General features: G+C 29.0%; 1 protein-coding gene across 9 annotated transcripts in view; it reads left to right on the top strand.

Moving 5' to 3' along the window:
- Positions 1-14,890, top strand: part of LOC107436775 (cell adhesion molecule 2) — a 60,468-nt gene that overhangs the window by 14,462 nt on the left and 31,116 nt on the right. The window contains exon 1 of one of the 9 annotated variants that reach the window (XM_043050605.3): positions 5,145-6,038. The exons of 7 other annotated variants lie outside the window; for them this stretch is intronic. The gene's annotated coding sequence lies outside the window, so the exon portion shown is untranslated. Of the gene's footprint in view, positions 1-5,144; positions 6,039-14,890 lie in introns of those variants that run through there. One more of the 9 variants, XM_043050599.3, reaches the window with a different exon arrangement.

Here is a 14,890-nt window from a genome sequence, read left to right as displayed (position 1 = left end):
GATTTCAGGAAAATATGACGCGTGAATAAGAACATAAATGAAAGATGTGTTTGAAGCAATACACAACTGAGATTTCTTGTGTGTGAATTATTATTTTTTTTCTTAATTATAAGGACAATTATTATTTAATGTTTTTATTATTATGATTATTTTCATTGTTTTAAAATGAAAGTAATAAAATTGGGAAATTCTATAATTAAGAAATTCTATATGTGATAAATATAAATTTTTTAAAATTATATATTTATAAACTCAAAACCAATTTCTAGCATTTAATTTTTTGTGTGTGCGTGAATTATGAGTGTGCGAATTATCTTTTTTTTTTCATTATAAGGACAATTATTATTTAATGTTTTTATTATTATGATTATGCTTGTTGTTTTAAAATGAAAGTAATAAAATTGGGACATTCTATAACTAAAATATGCTATGTATTAAACAGAATATTTTTTTTTAAATATTGTACCTTTTTAAACTCCTAACCGATTTCTAGCATTTAATTTCCTTTAAAAACAATTTAATATCATTATTAAATGTTAATTATTATTGTTAAATTATTATTGTTAAATTACAATTATTATTTAATGTTTTTATTATTATGATTATTCTCAATGTTTTAAAATGAAAGTAATAAAATTAAGAAATTCTATAAGTAGAAATTGGTATGTATTATATATAATTCTTTAAATGTTATACCTTTTTAAAATCTAAACCAATTCTAATTTTAATTTTTTTTAAAAAACAATTTATTACAGAAGCAAATTGAGTCTTAAATAAAAGCTTAAATAAGAGATGTGTTAGACGTAGTGTTTTTTAATCACTTGAAATAGTGAGTTAAGATTTTCTGCACGTAAACTGTCTGTATAATATCATTTTTTTATAATTTTAGATAAAATTATGAATTAGCTAATTATGAATTAGAAATTTTAGCTAATTTTTTTTAAATTGAAACGATTAAAATTAAAAATAAAATTCTACAGTTATGTTAACAAGATTACTATGAGAGTTGTATATTTTAAACATCAAGCCTATTTCTTGTGCTTAATCAGATTAAATGAAATTAAAAAAAAAAAAAAAGTCATATAAAAAGAATTTAAAGTTAATTCCAAAGAAAGAAACAAAAAAAAATTTTACTTTAGTTACTTTTTTATTAAATAATTAAAATATTTTCTCTAAATTTAATTCAAAATCTAATCTAAGATTAATTAATTAAATTTAACTAATGAATCAATATTTGAAAAAACTGAATTAACATCAAGTATCATTCACTTCAAGATTAAAAAAATGTGTTTGAACTTGAGTGGAGATGAATAAAAAGTATTTTTGTTAACGATTGAAAATTTGAACAAGATATAAAAATATAAAAATAGTAGGAACAAAATTAAATAATTTTAAATGTTAGCTTATTTATTACACCTAATTTTTTAGAATGATTCGGAATAAAAATTGATTATTATTACGTCGAATCTATATTATATATCATCTAATTGAACAAATAGATACACGAACCTAAACAAGTAAATCGAAGCAATATTGCTTAAACATTAGATATTTAAAATTTTCTGTGAGTGAACTGGAAGTAGAGTATCGATTACAAAACTCGATTTTAAGTCTTTTTTTTTTTTATAATCAATTTTTGAAATTACCTGAGAATATTAGGGGGCTAAACCATCTGTTTGCTGCCCTTCGCCAATCCCGATGATTGAGTCGCATTAATTGGTGTTTTATGTCATAAAATAAATTTGTACGAAAATTAAAACTATTCACTTGTGAACTAAAAAAGAACTCCTACTTCTGTCATAAGAACACGATTCTATTGGTGAACAATTTTGCTTAGTAATCGTTTTTAAAATTTAAGGCATATTTTAACTGTAATTTATAATTGTATACTTTATGTAATTTGTAGAGAAAAAAAACAATGATTACAGAAGTATTGAAAAGTTTAGATACCGATAAGTTTATCTTTAACATCGCTATAAGGAAAAATCATAGAATTGCGTAGTAAAAAAACTCTTTTAAATTCAAAAAAGCGATATTAAAGTGCCATGAGAAAAATAAATACGTCAAAGGAAATTAATATGGGATATTTACCATGTGATTTTCCATAAAAACGCTAACGGAAAAACTGTGTTAAGTATATAACTCTTTAATAATAGCATTAAAAATGTGCGTTAGGAACACTGTCATGTGATCGAGTGCTCTTTGTGAATTATCAGAAGAGATGTATTTTTTTTAAAATATAATTTCGAGAAGCAGTGGTGGCCCGGGGTAGAGCCTTCCAATGAGGGGAACCGGGTTCAAACCCCAGTGATGGCTGGTCGACTCGAATTCCGCTTCCTGCTGGCACCGACCACAACGCTGACTTCTGCTATCTTATGAGGCCTGGTCGACACGAATTCCTCATCTGGCTTGCACCGACCGAAGTGCTGGTGCAAAAATATTCTCAGTGGTAGAAGGATCATGGAAGGTGTTCGTGGTTTTCCTTTCCGTGTAACACAAAAGTTGGTTAGTTCCACCAAAAAGTCCTCCACGAAAGCAAATGTCTCCCATTACTTGAACCAGGAGTTCCCTCGTCTTCTGGATTCGGTTGAAAATTAGAAGGCTGCGTAGTTGAACATTAGTAACCAGAAACCTAAAATTGGGTCGGCTGTTCAACGACTGTTGTATAATAAAATAAAATGCAATTGTAGGGACAAAGAAAGTTTAGTTTTTGTTTAGATTTCGATAAAAGATAAAAAAGAGTTTATAGTTACAGATTTACTAATTACGAAAAACATACTCTCATCGCTCATATATTCATGAAAATACTGCAAACTTTCTATAAAAATGCATCCGTAATATTTAAATTCGAAAAAAAATTAACTTTCTTCATCTTTTTTGTTAATTTATAAAAAGCACTTGAGTACTTAAAAATCGATCAACTTTCAGAAGAAGTAGAATTTAGTTTATAACAATTCCCATAAATTGGAATTCAAAATCTTAACTGCATAAAGATTCCATGTAATACAAACTTATGACCTTAGCAAAATGAGCAAAAGAAAACAACTAATTTTCAATATCGTTTATTAAAAGCGAGTTCAACTGCATTTGTATTAAAATACAATTTTTGCGAACGGTTTTACTGTAGCTTTAAAATTAGTAACTTGCAATTGATTTGTTCATTTTATTGCAATAATTTAAACTAAAATTTTCCTAGACGGACTGTTATAATCACCGTGCTGCAAAGCCTTAGGAAACTCGCAGTTTTACCCACAAAAAGTTTCCCTTTATTAATTATTTTGAAAATGTAAAATAACAGTGAATAAACAAATTGATAATTCCGATGTTTTTAAATAGCAAAAAAAAATTTAATTTAAAAAAATTGTAATAATTTGAATTTAAAAACTAATTTAATTTATTGCACTTATATGAAGTTTATTATTATATGAATTCGTCAATTTAGTTAATTACTTATTTATTTAATTAAGTTTTATTGAATTTGTACTGTTTTTAAAATTTAGTTTCTGAACGAATTTAGTTTAACACGCTGATATATGAGTTTCATTATTCTAAGGAATCTGTGTTTGTTAATAATTTTCATTTATTAACGCAATTTGTCCCGATTTCAGAAAGTGTTTAGTTATAAGCACCTGTTTTATTTTTAAAACAATCACTTTTTTTACATATTAATATTCATTAGTTAAGGTCGTTTGCAATTTCAGAATTGAATTTCAGAGTGAGTTTAATTTAACACACACCAATATCACTTCGTTTTCATAAATTCCATACGTTAGTAAATAAAATTTATTAGCTAACTTAGTTTTTAATAATTTCTGATCAAGTTTAATTAATTTACTTAGCATATTTTATTTATATATATATATCAGTTGCATGAATTAAAAAGTTGTATTAGTTCATTTAGTTTTTAATGATTTTAACACTAAACATACTATATCCGGCCAAATGACAGTTAAAAAACTTTTGCATCTAAAATGCGCTTGTCATCTTATCGTTCTTGCACGTTTGACTTCATCACTTTTTCTAACTATTATATACAGTTAATATTATATTATTATTATTTTTTGCATTTTGTTTGTTTAGAATAATACTTGTCGTATACTTATTTCTACCACAAAAGGGTCATGTGACCGGGAAAACAATTTATCGCTTTATAAGGTTAACGGATCAGAAATTACGATGTAACGCGTGTTCAACCATTGCATTTGATGATTGCACATTTCTGCAAAGACTGTTGTGTCAGAATCACTGTGAATTCACATTTCAAGAAAGTACCTAACATTTTAGATTGGCATTTTTGTGTCAGAAAAAGTGACAAAAACTAAATGTGTAAGTAGCTTAATATTTTATTTTGATAGCTCTACTTCATTTCTAAATAACTGTTAATTTTTACCCGGAGAAGTGTCGAAACAATCAAGACAGCACAAGTTCTTAGAAGAAATAATATTAATTATGAAAATAATTATAAGAATTAAAATTCTTATATATACTTATAATTATAAGAATAATTGTAAGAATTATAGAAATAATAATAATTAGAAAAAATATGTTTACGAAAAATGTACAATGGAAACACGCTGTATATGTGAGAAAATGCATTGAGCAATGAATTAAAAATTCTTATTATTTGTGTTTGTGATACATAAAAATTGGCAATATACAATTTTTTTTTTAATTATAGTAAAGTTTTTTTAATAGTTTATTTCCTTCCTAGCATCCATATATTATTAATTCAATCAAGAAATATAAAGTCCGGCTAAGGTAGAAATAGGTATTAAGTGTTGGTATGGTTAGTGCTAAAACAAATTTTACTGAATAAAGCACTGATATAAGCTTTACTATTATATAAACCCCTTTAATAAAAGTTACGAAGTTTTGCCATTACAAACGAAACAATTCAGCATTATCATAAAAGCCCAAGTTTTAAGTCATAAACCTAATCCCGTTATCCTAATTTGTCTATTTTAAGACGTAACTTTGGAATGGCTTTTATTAAAATATTAATTCCTGAAGTTACATTTCCGCCCGCTCTCAAAGACAGGTAGACAAATGACGGCACGAATTTAATGTCAGAAATCATCTAAAACTTGAGAGCGCCATCTACCGAATGAAAAGAAAGAGTAGGAGAAGTGATGTTGTTCTGAGCACCGAGAGGCAAGTCTTCATTTCACATACTTTCGACTAACGTGATAAGTTCTAAGAGATAAGCGGCAAAGTTGAAAGAAAAAGAAGATAGAAATTCTGCGTAATTTTATAGGAAATAAATTGGAAAAACTCGCAGAGAAGACATTAAAAGCTTTTCCGGAGTTAAAATTGCATTGATGATAAACTTTCGCATCGGTATTTAACAATTAAATATTGAAAAATCTGCTTTTGTGTTATAAATATTCGGCTTCGAAAGCATAAACTTATATATAGTTAAGCTACGAAAAGGTTGTTAAAAAGATTCATTTTAATGTACAGAACAATGATGAAATTAAATGTACGCCAAAAAATTTTGATGATATTTATACGAAATTTATACCACTTGACGAATTTTCATGGAATTTAAAACAATATGATGACGATTTGATTAGTTTAATCATGCTACAGTTTGTTAATAAGAATTAAATAATTTGATCGTGACATATTATTAATGATGTAATTTGGTAGAAGGAAACTTTTTCTCCAAAAGAAAATGCATATTATAAATATTTGCAGCTGATTATTTGTAAATTTATCCAACCTAATACTTTGTTCACACGCCAGTCTGTAATGCAACGCTGGATGAGTTTTCCGAATGCAGCGTTACGTATTATATCAAATCTAAGTGTTTTAAAATTTAGGGAAAAAAAGAATAATTTTTGCTTTTTGTGAGAAAGTTTTGATTATCAAACTCATTCTGAGTAGTTTATGAAAACAAAAGTGCTGAAAAGTACAAAAGCAGAAAAACTTTGAAAACGCAAAGTTCGGGAATCTAAACTGTAATATTTTACATGGATACTGACTTCGAAACATCTTTATACAATAATCGTTGCGTAACATTTGGAATATACAAGTTGGTAAGTACTTTATATTTATCGAAGCTAGTTATTCTTTAGTACATTAATTGCGGTGTTTACGAAACACCCTGTATAAACAGAATCTTACTATTGATAAAAATCTAGTGATGGTGTCACAGTTTTCCATTATTGTCCGTACATTTTTATTCGGCGAAAAATCACATGGTAGGATCCAGTTTTTTCTCATTGATTTCCAAATTGTGTTTGGGTTGCTATCAGCATTAAATTAATAAAAGTCAAAAAGGCATTGTTTTTCTATAAATATTTTCGTATCCCTAATTTGAAGTTATTTTCCTGTACTGCTATTATGATGCTTTTAATTCAAGAGTTTATAACAAAGAGAATTGTTGTTTTATTATTATTAAAATGTAGTTTTTCGCTGCATTTTAAGATAAAGTTATTTAAAAAAAATGGTCTAATATTATTAACCGTTTTACAATTATTATTTTTGTGCAAATAACATTAATACACTGATATAAAGTACAGTTCAAGAGATCTGTTAAATGATTTAGAACTTAACGATCAGCTTCATGCTCAATGAGATGCAAGCAAAAATAGTATTTAATATATACGCCCGTTTGGCAAGCTAAAGTAAATTATGGTTGTGAGCTCATCAAATTCGTTTAAACAATGTATTGTTATAACAATATAAATGTTATTTTAAAAATGATTACTTAGAAAAATTACTTCTGTTCACCAAAAGATCTAAATATTTATAATGCTGATAGATAATAATATTTGACCGTGGGAAGTGAAGGCACACGCGTAAGCAAACAGATATTATGATAGGAATTCTAGATATAGGTATTAAGAATAGTGATTGCAAAATATTTTGTACATTTGTAGAATCCTTATAAGAATTGCCCCCCCCCTCCCTTACGTGGTCCGTAACTATTTACAAATATTTTTATACGTATGAGTGTGAGTTAATAAATAATGAAGAGTAATAGACCTTAATCAGTGTGAATATTTTGTAAATGCATGTAATTATTATTGTAGTTTAAAATTATGACTAATTATGTTGTTATAAAAGGCGCATCTTTTTTTGAATTTTTCTCTATTTACCGTTGAACAAAACCTCTAAACAAAATGTAAAATTTATTATTTGCTGGTTTAGAATTGCCTTGCCATCAGGTTAACTGTGGGAGGCTCTCTCGTTTGTCTTCCTCTCCATGTAACGCAAATACGGGTTAGTTACATCAAAACGTCCTCCACAAAGGCAAATTTCTCCCGATACTTGATCCAGGAGTTACCTTGTCTTCTCGATTGGGTTCAAAATTACGAGGCGACGGAGTTGAACATTAGTAGTCGTTAACCTAAATATTGAATCGGCTGTTCAACGACGGTTATTAAGTAAAATAAAATAAAAACAAAATAATGAAAAAGTAAACATATTTTTGAAGCAAATTTATCTTTTAAAAAAATTCAGGTAATTTTTGCACCAATTTATTTATTAATTGTAGTATAGAACATAGTTTTGATTTAATAAGAAAGTTAATAGGAATAAAAAAAATTATCATAATATTCAAAACAAGCTAAAAATTACATGATAGTGTTATAATAGTTTGCTCAGTTGAAAACGATAACAAATCATTACTAATCTTTTATTATCTTCTGGAATAAATGAAGCCAAACTGAATGAAAATAATTTTTTTAAGAACCACGTTTTTCAAGTGAACCTAAACAAGAAAAATCGCATTTCAAATTAATTTTACAATAACTTCAATTTGCAATAAGTTCCAGTCATACTCTCACATGTTTTGTTTTAGGTGGGTCAGAAATAATTTCTGAGTTTTATTATTTTTTAGCCCACTCAAAAAGCGTGTTTTTTTTATTTATATATTCATTTTTTTTGAAAGAGTTATATTGTGTTATATATTTTTATCCATTTTGGCGGAGAAAAAAAAGAACGTCATGTGACTGTTTATTATCGTTCTTGAACAGCCAAGCCAATTTTGGGTTTACGACTACTAATGTTCAGCTCCGTAGCCTTGTTATTTTGAACCCAATGCAGAAGACAATGGAACTCCTGGATCAAGTCTTGGAAAAAATGTTGCCCTCGCGGAGGACTTTAAGATGGAACTAACCCGTATTTGCGTTACATGGAGAGGAAATCCTCGGAAACGACCCAGGGTTAGGCTGGCGCAAGGGGACTATAACCCATGATCCGTTTACCACTCAGAATATTTTACGTTAGCCCTGTGGTTGGTGTGAGCCAGGTGCGGAATTCGTATCAACCACCAGCAGTTGCTGGGATTCGAACCCAGTTCACCTCATTGGAAGGAGAATGCTCAATCCCCTGAGCCACAACGGCTCTTCGTGTTACAATTGAGATGAGTACTCTGCTGAGCGTAAAATTGTTGTTGTCGTCAGTCATTAATGCACAGGGGGTGCAATTGTTCTCGTTTTACAGTGGCGCCATCTATGGCCAAGAATTCGACTTCTGTCTCACCCATACGTCACACCCGTTTATAGGGTGGGCCCATTTATGCATCCATTCCATCTATATATAAATGTCGTAATTTTGACCTGACCAAAGAACAACCGATCTCCAATTCAGTAACCGCAGAGATAACATTTGTTATATAAACATGGAAGACTTTGTAACCCGATAGATTTAACGTGCACCAATCACCATTTACTACACGGAGAGCCTTCCGTCGGTTGGATTTGAACTCCCTTTCTCACGAACGCGAGTCCAGGACCCTGCCAACCAGACTATTGGAAACCAACCCAGACCAACCCAGAGGAAAAGTAAGATAGTCGATCCTTTTTTGACAAAACTTTGCTTGATAAAAAATTATTTTAGAATTCCAATATTTTAATAAGCATAAAATGTAGAAAAATTGTCTACATCTTTACAAAAATAAGAAAATTTAGTTTCATTATGGTTTTAGAAACTGTAAAAATTTGTCTATTGATAAAACTTATTACAAATTGATTCAGAGTCTTCAGAAAGAGAGTTTATTTTAACATACTCATATATTAATATTTTACGATTAATCGATATCGAAGTATATAACAATCTCGTTCGTTTAAAATATTATATAACGTACATTTTACAATAGTGTTGCATCTTGTAAAATCATAGATATCTTTTCTGTCAATTAAAATTTTTAAATACGTTTACAATAAAGGATTTTTGACACATCAAGGATTCTATATCAAGGATAATGGTGTTAGAAACGGTAAAAATGTGTAGTTTGATAAAACTTATTACAATTCGATTCAGAGTTTTCAAAAATGGAGTTTATTTTTTAACATACTAGTATATTAATATTTTGTAGATTAATCGATACTAAAGTATATACAAATCTCGTTTAAAATATTATTTAACGCACATTTTACAATAGTGTTGCATCTTGTAAAATCATAGATATCTTTTCTGGCATTTAAAATTTTTAAATACGTTTACAATAAAGGATTTTTGACACATCAAGGATTCTATATCAAGGATAATGGTGTTAGAAACGGTAAAAATGTGTCGTTTGATAAAACTTATTACAATTCGATTCAGAGTTTTCAGAAAAGGAGTTTATTTTTTAACATACTAGTATATTAATATTTTGTAGATTAATCGATACTGAAGTATATACAAATCTCGTTTAAAATATTATTTAACGCACATTTTACAATAGTGTTGCATCTTGTAAAATCATAGATATCTTTTCTTGCATTTAAAAATTTTAAATACGTTTACAATAAAGGATTTTTGACACATCAAGGATTCTATATCAAGGATAATGGTGTTAGAAACGGTAAAAATGTGTCGTTTGATAAAACTTATTACAATTCGATTCAGAGTTTTCAAAAATGGAGTTTATTTTTTAACATACTAGTATATTAATATTTTGTAGATTAATCGATACTAAAGTATATACAAATCTCGTTTAAAATATTATTTAACGCACATTTTACAATAGTGTTGCATCTTGTAAAATCATAGATATCTTTTCTGGCATTTAAAAATTTTAAATACGTTTATAATAAAGGATTTTTGACATATTAAGGATTCAAAAAATGGAACAATTGTGAAAAAAATTCTGCATTACTTCAAAAAAATTTGCTTCACTCTTTATAACTTTTTGATTTTATTTTAACTTAGAACATATTATGATAAGGTTAAAAAGCTTTAATATAAAAGAATAAGGCGTTATTTAAAAAGCTTTAATTTAGAAAAAAAGCTTTAATATAAGGTTAAAAAGCTTTTAAGCTATTAGTATTCTCGATTTTCTTTTCGATAATATTGCAATTTCGAAAAAAATTGACGATTTCAATTGAAAATGACCTGATGATATTATTAAAGACTTAATAATCTAGTATTAAAAATCTTTGATTTATTTATCAAATCGTTTCGTTGTGACTCTTACATATTCCCGTTTTGCAAAACTAATCCAAAGCATGCTACTGAAATTAAAATTATACACAGAAATTTTTTTTTCTCGAAAACATTAGTGAAAGATAAAAAACTCAACGTAAATAATCGATAAGAAGCAACGTTGTCGCCAAAACTTAGCCCACAACAATTAAGCACTAAAATTAAAAAGAATAATGTATTAATAATTGAATAATTCTAAAAATCGTAGCTTCATGGTTAAGTTGCGTTTCTTTTCTTCTATATTTACTTCTAAGATAGATTTAAAAGTTTAAATATATTGGATTGTAGAATGAATAAGATGGAGTAATCGGGATTAATGTGATGTTTTATGGAAAAGAACATTCTGAAAGTTCTTTATAAATAAAAAAAAATTATTTTATTTTATAACCGTCGTTGAACAGCCGACCCAATTTTTTGGGTTTACAAATATTAATATTCAACTCCGTAGCCTTGTAACTTTGAACCCAATCCAGAAGACAAGAGAACTCCTGGATCAAGTACTGGGAGAAATTCGCCTTCGTGAAGGACTTTTTGATGGAACTAACCCGAATTTACTTTACATGGAGAGGAAAACCTCCCATGGTAAACCCGACGACAAAGGGGCTCTAACCCATGATTCGTCTACCACTGAGGATATTTTACGTCAGGTCTGTGGTCGGTGCCAGCTGGATGCGGAATTCATATCGACCAGCCATCGCTGGGATGAAACCCGGGTAACCTCATTGGAAGGTGAGCGCTCTATCCCCAGAGCCTTCGCGGCTCTAAATAAAACTATTGTAAATCCAAAATTAATTAATTTAGAGGATTATTAAATGAATAACATAATTTTAGATGATTATCATGATTAAATTATTTTAAGATTTTTGGCTTTAAAATTCCAGCATCGATTTTTTTCATTGTAAAAACAAGGAGAAACGGAAGGTTGAAAAACTCTCTCTTGATTCGCTTTCAGTCACGTGGTTTTATCATAGGGACAAATATTATCGTGACGTGTACACTCTATTATATATTACCTCTATGAAACACATACCTGAAACAATATATTTCAATTAGTAAATGAAATAAGAAATATGTTTTTGTCACCTTGATCAAACTTGTCTTATCTCGTTCTGTATGGATTTCTCAAATCTCATATATGCCGGAAATTTTGAGTTAACTTTTTTTTCTGTTGGAATGAAACTTAGTTTTATTTCTTTATCGAAATAACGGCCTTTTTGGCTTTAGGAGGCTAAAGCCGTATCATTTTAACCACAGAAATGCATTTATTTCCTTAAAAAATCAGTTTACACTTTTTTTTAAGCTTTTCTAATAAGTTTTTTTCAAATGAAATTGCAGCCTAAATTAGCACATTTTACAAATGTAATTGTTAATTAAGAACATTTTAATTTCTTCTAAAAAAAACTTTTATAATTGTAATTTTATGAAATTTTAAAAATAAAATAAATGCATCAAATAAAATAAAGAAAACTTTTTTAAAAGAATTAAAACTCAATTGAATAGCAATATTCACTCAGGAGATAAAATGATAATGAATTTTTATATTGACGTTTTAATTTGTATTTATAGAATAATAATTATTTTGTATTTTTCTATGTATTTCATTTGAATGTTACATGTTTTAAGCCTTTTTCATTAAGTTTTCTTTTAAGATAAAATTAGATGTTATTATTTTGCTTGAATAAAAAAAAAATTAGGTTGTTTTTTTTGAATTTCAATTCCATTTTTTTTTATGTTCCATTCAATCATTATTCCGTTCTATCACTAATATCATTATTACATTTTTGATTGGGAAAATTTCCCTCCTTTCTTCCAATAAGAAAAGCAATGTAAAAGAAAGTTAATAGAATAACAGTGTTGGCATAGTAAATTTAAAAAATAATTATAATACACTCGATATCTCAAAGTTGAAGAGACGCTAAAAGATTTTCCAGATAACAAGTTCAGGGGCAAATATGTTCTAAAAAGTAGAAATATATATTCCAAAATATTACTCTAAAAAGTGGAGTCATGAAACATAAGAATAACTACTATTAGATATGTATGTAATGATAGTTGACTTATAAGTCTAAATACAACAATGATAATTTTATTTTTAAAAGTAAGAAAGAAATAATTATATATTAAATAGTAAATAATTTGTTTAAAATTAATTTTTGTGATTTCCCCCCCCCCCCCAAAAAAATTTACTTTTCTTTTTCGAAGAAAATTTGACAAAACAAAGCTTTAGTAGAAACCTTTCGGCATAGGAGTTCAAATATTTTACTGTAATAATAATTCCTCGAAGACTAAAAGCTGAATTTAGAAGATTAATCGTCTTCTTCTTAAACTTCTGTTCTTTGAAACTGGGGTTTCCAAAATCCAGAATTTGCGTTTCATGGAGAGGAAGGCCACGAGAACCTCCCTCGATTAACCAGACGGCAAGGGGACACTAACCTATGATCCGTCTACCACTGAGAATATTTTACGTCAGCACTTTGGTCGATGCGAAATTCGAATCAACTTGCCATCGCCGGGATTCGAACCCGGTTCACCTCATTGGGGGGCGAGCACTCTATCCCCTGAGTCACCACGACTCCGACTATGTGATTTTATTTTTATAACCGTCGTTGAACAGCCTAACCAGTTTTTAGATTTACGACTACTAATGTTCAAATACGTAGCCTTGTCATTTTTGAACTCAATCCAGAAGACAAGGGAACTCCTGGATCAAGTATTGGGAGAAAGTTACCTTCGTGGAACACTTTGTTTGATGAAACTAACCAGCATTTGCGTTACATGGAGAGGAAGACCACGAGAACCTGCCACGGTTAGCCAGACGGGAAGGGGACTCTGTACCCATGATCCGTCTACCAATAGGATATTTCACGTCAGCACTGTGGTGGGTGCAAGTCTGATGCGAAATTCGTATCGACCAGCCATCACCGGGATTTGAACCCGGTTCATCTCATTGAAAGGCGAACGCTCTATCACCTGAACGCTCTATCCCATAGTGCGCTACGCTACAAACTATGGAAAAAAGTAGCGATTACAGTAGTTTCGAGCGTTTGTTGGTTCTGCTCATAAATATGTTTTAAAAAAAGAAGTCAAATGTCAAACATTACACCAGAGAAACACATAAAAATTGCGTCATCTGGTCTTTAAATAACGTATATTTGTTATTTGGATCTGGCATCAGTGTTTCCCATACATTTTTGTTTGACGATACGGTTGACGTTTTCACTATTCCTTTTTCTTTTCTATATATGCCTTAGAATTCCATATTTGTACGAAGAAACCTTTCTTTTTTTTTGACAGCTGTTTCAATCACTTTTAAAACCCCATAGTAGTACTTTGTGTCTCATGTATTGATTTTTGTGTACTATTCGAAAATTCTTATTCTACTTTTATAGCAGTTTCTGCAAAAATTGAAAGGGATACTTTTCTCAGCTACATGAGTTTTTTTTTTATCTTGTAGCTATTTCCAGTCTATTTCGAAAAAAACCCTTATTCTATTTTGTTGGTGAAAAAAAAAAAAAAAAAAGAAATCGAACTGCATCCGATTTCCCAACATAAGAGTAGGGTTTGGGTTGGTGGAAATATAAATAAAATTCTAAAACTTCTTTTTCGACATTTCCTCTCTGTGCCAGATCACAGTCTAAAGGATATTCTTGAAAAGGGAAGAAGAAAAAAAAGTTCGAAGAATCAATTTACCTAAGCGAACGGGCATGAAAGTTAAGGAATTCTCGTTTTTTTTTTTTTTTATTATTTGCAATATATTAAGGAGTAATGCCACACTAGTGTTATTAAAAAATTATATTCCTTGGGAATTTGTTATGCAATTATCGACTTCTGTTATTTACACTAGAAAGACTGAAACTTAGTATATACCTATATTGCCCAAAAGCAGTCAAAATGACTGCATTGTAAAAGAATAAAGAAATTTGTTTAAAATTAATTTTTAATATTATTTACAGTTACATTACACGTTATTAGTAAATATTAACAATAAAAAATATTATATGCTGTACAAAAAGTCACAAAATTCTAAAAAAAATTTCGTCATTATATACCACATTGTTTTTCGAATTGAAATTAAAAAGCAGTCAAAATGATTTCCTTAGGCCAGCGTTTCCCAAAGTGTGGTACGCGTACCCCCAGGGGTACGGGAACAGTTCAGCAGGGGTACGCGTTCTTATGCGAAATATCTTGCAACATATGAAAATTTCAAAAATTTTTATTTAAAAACAAAACTAGCCATGAAAATTTACGATTACGTGTTTTTCTATTGGCTATTTTTGGCAGAATTAACAGTTAATAATTCGTGGTGTCAACAGCCAGTTGTGATTTTTAACTTTTGTGCATTTTTTATAGTAAAAAATACATTCATTTTTTTATTAGGGGTACACAGCGTTACGAAAAATTTAGAAAGGGTAGACAAAATTCATAAGTTTGGGAAACACTGCAATCTTAGGCAATCTAGTGTTAAAAGGACGAT

The sequence above is a fragment of the Parasteatoda tepidariorum genome, chromosome 3 (assembly GCF_982258835.1).
Source record: "Parasteatoda tepidariorum strain Cologne lab strain chromosome 3, Ptep-v5.0, whole genome shotgun sequence".
In the NCBI taxonomy this organism is placed as follows: domain Eukaryota; kingdom Metazoa; phylum Arthropoda; class Arachnida; order Araneae; family Theridiidae; genus Parasteatoda; species Parasteatoda tepidariorum.
The sequence above is the reverse complement of the archived record's forward strand: the minus strand, read 5'-3'. Positions and strand labels throughout refer to the sequence as shown.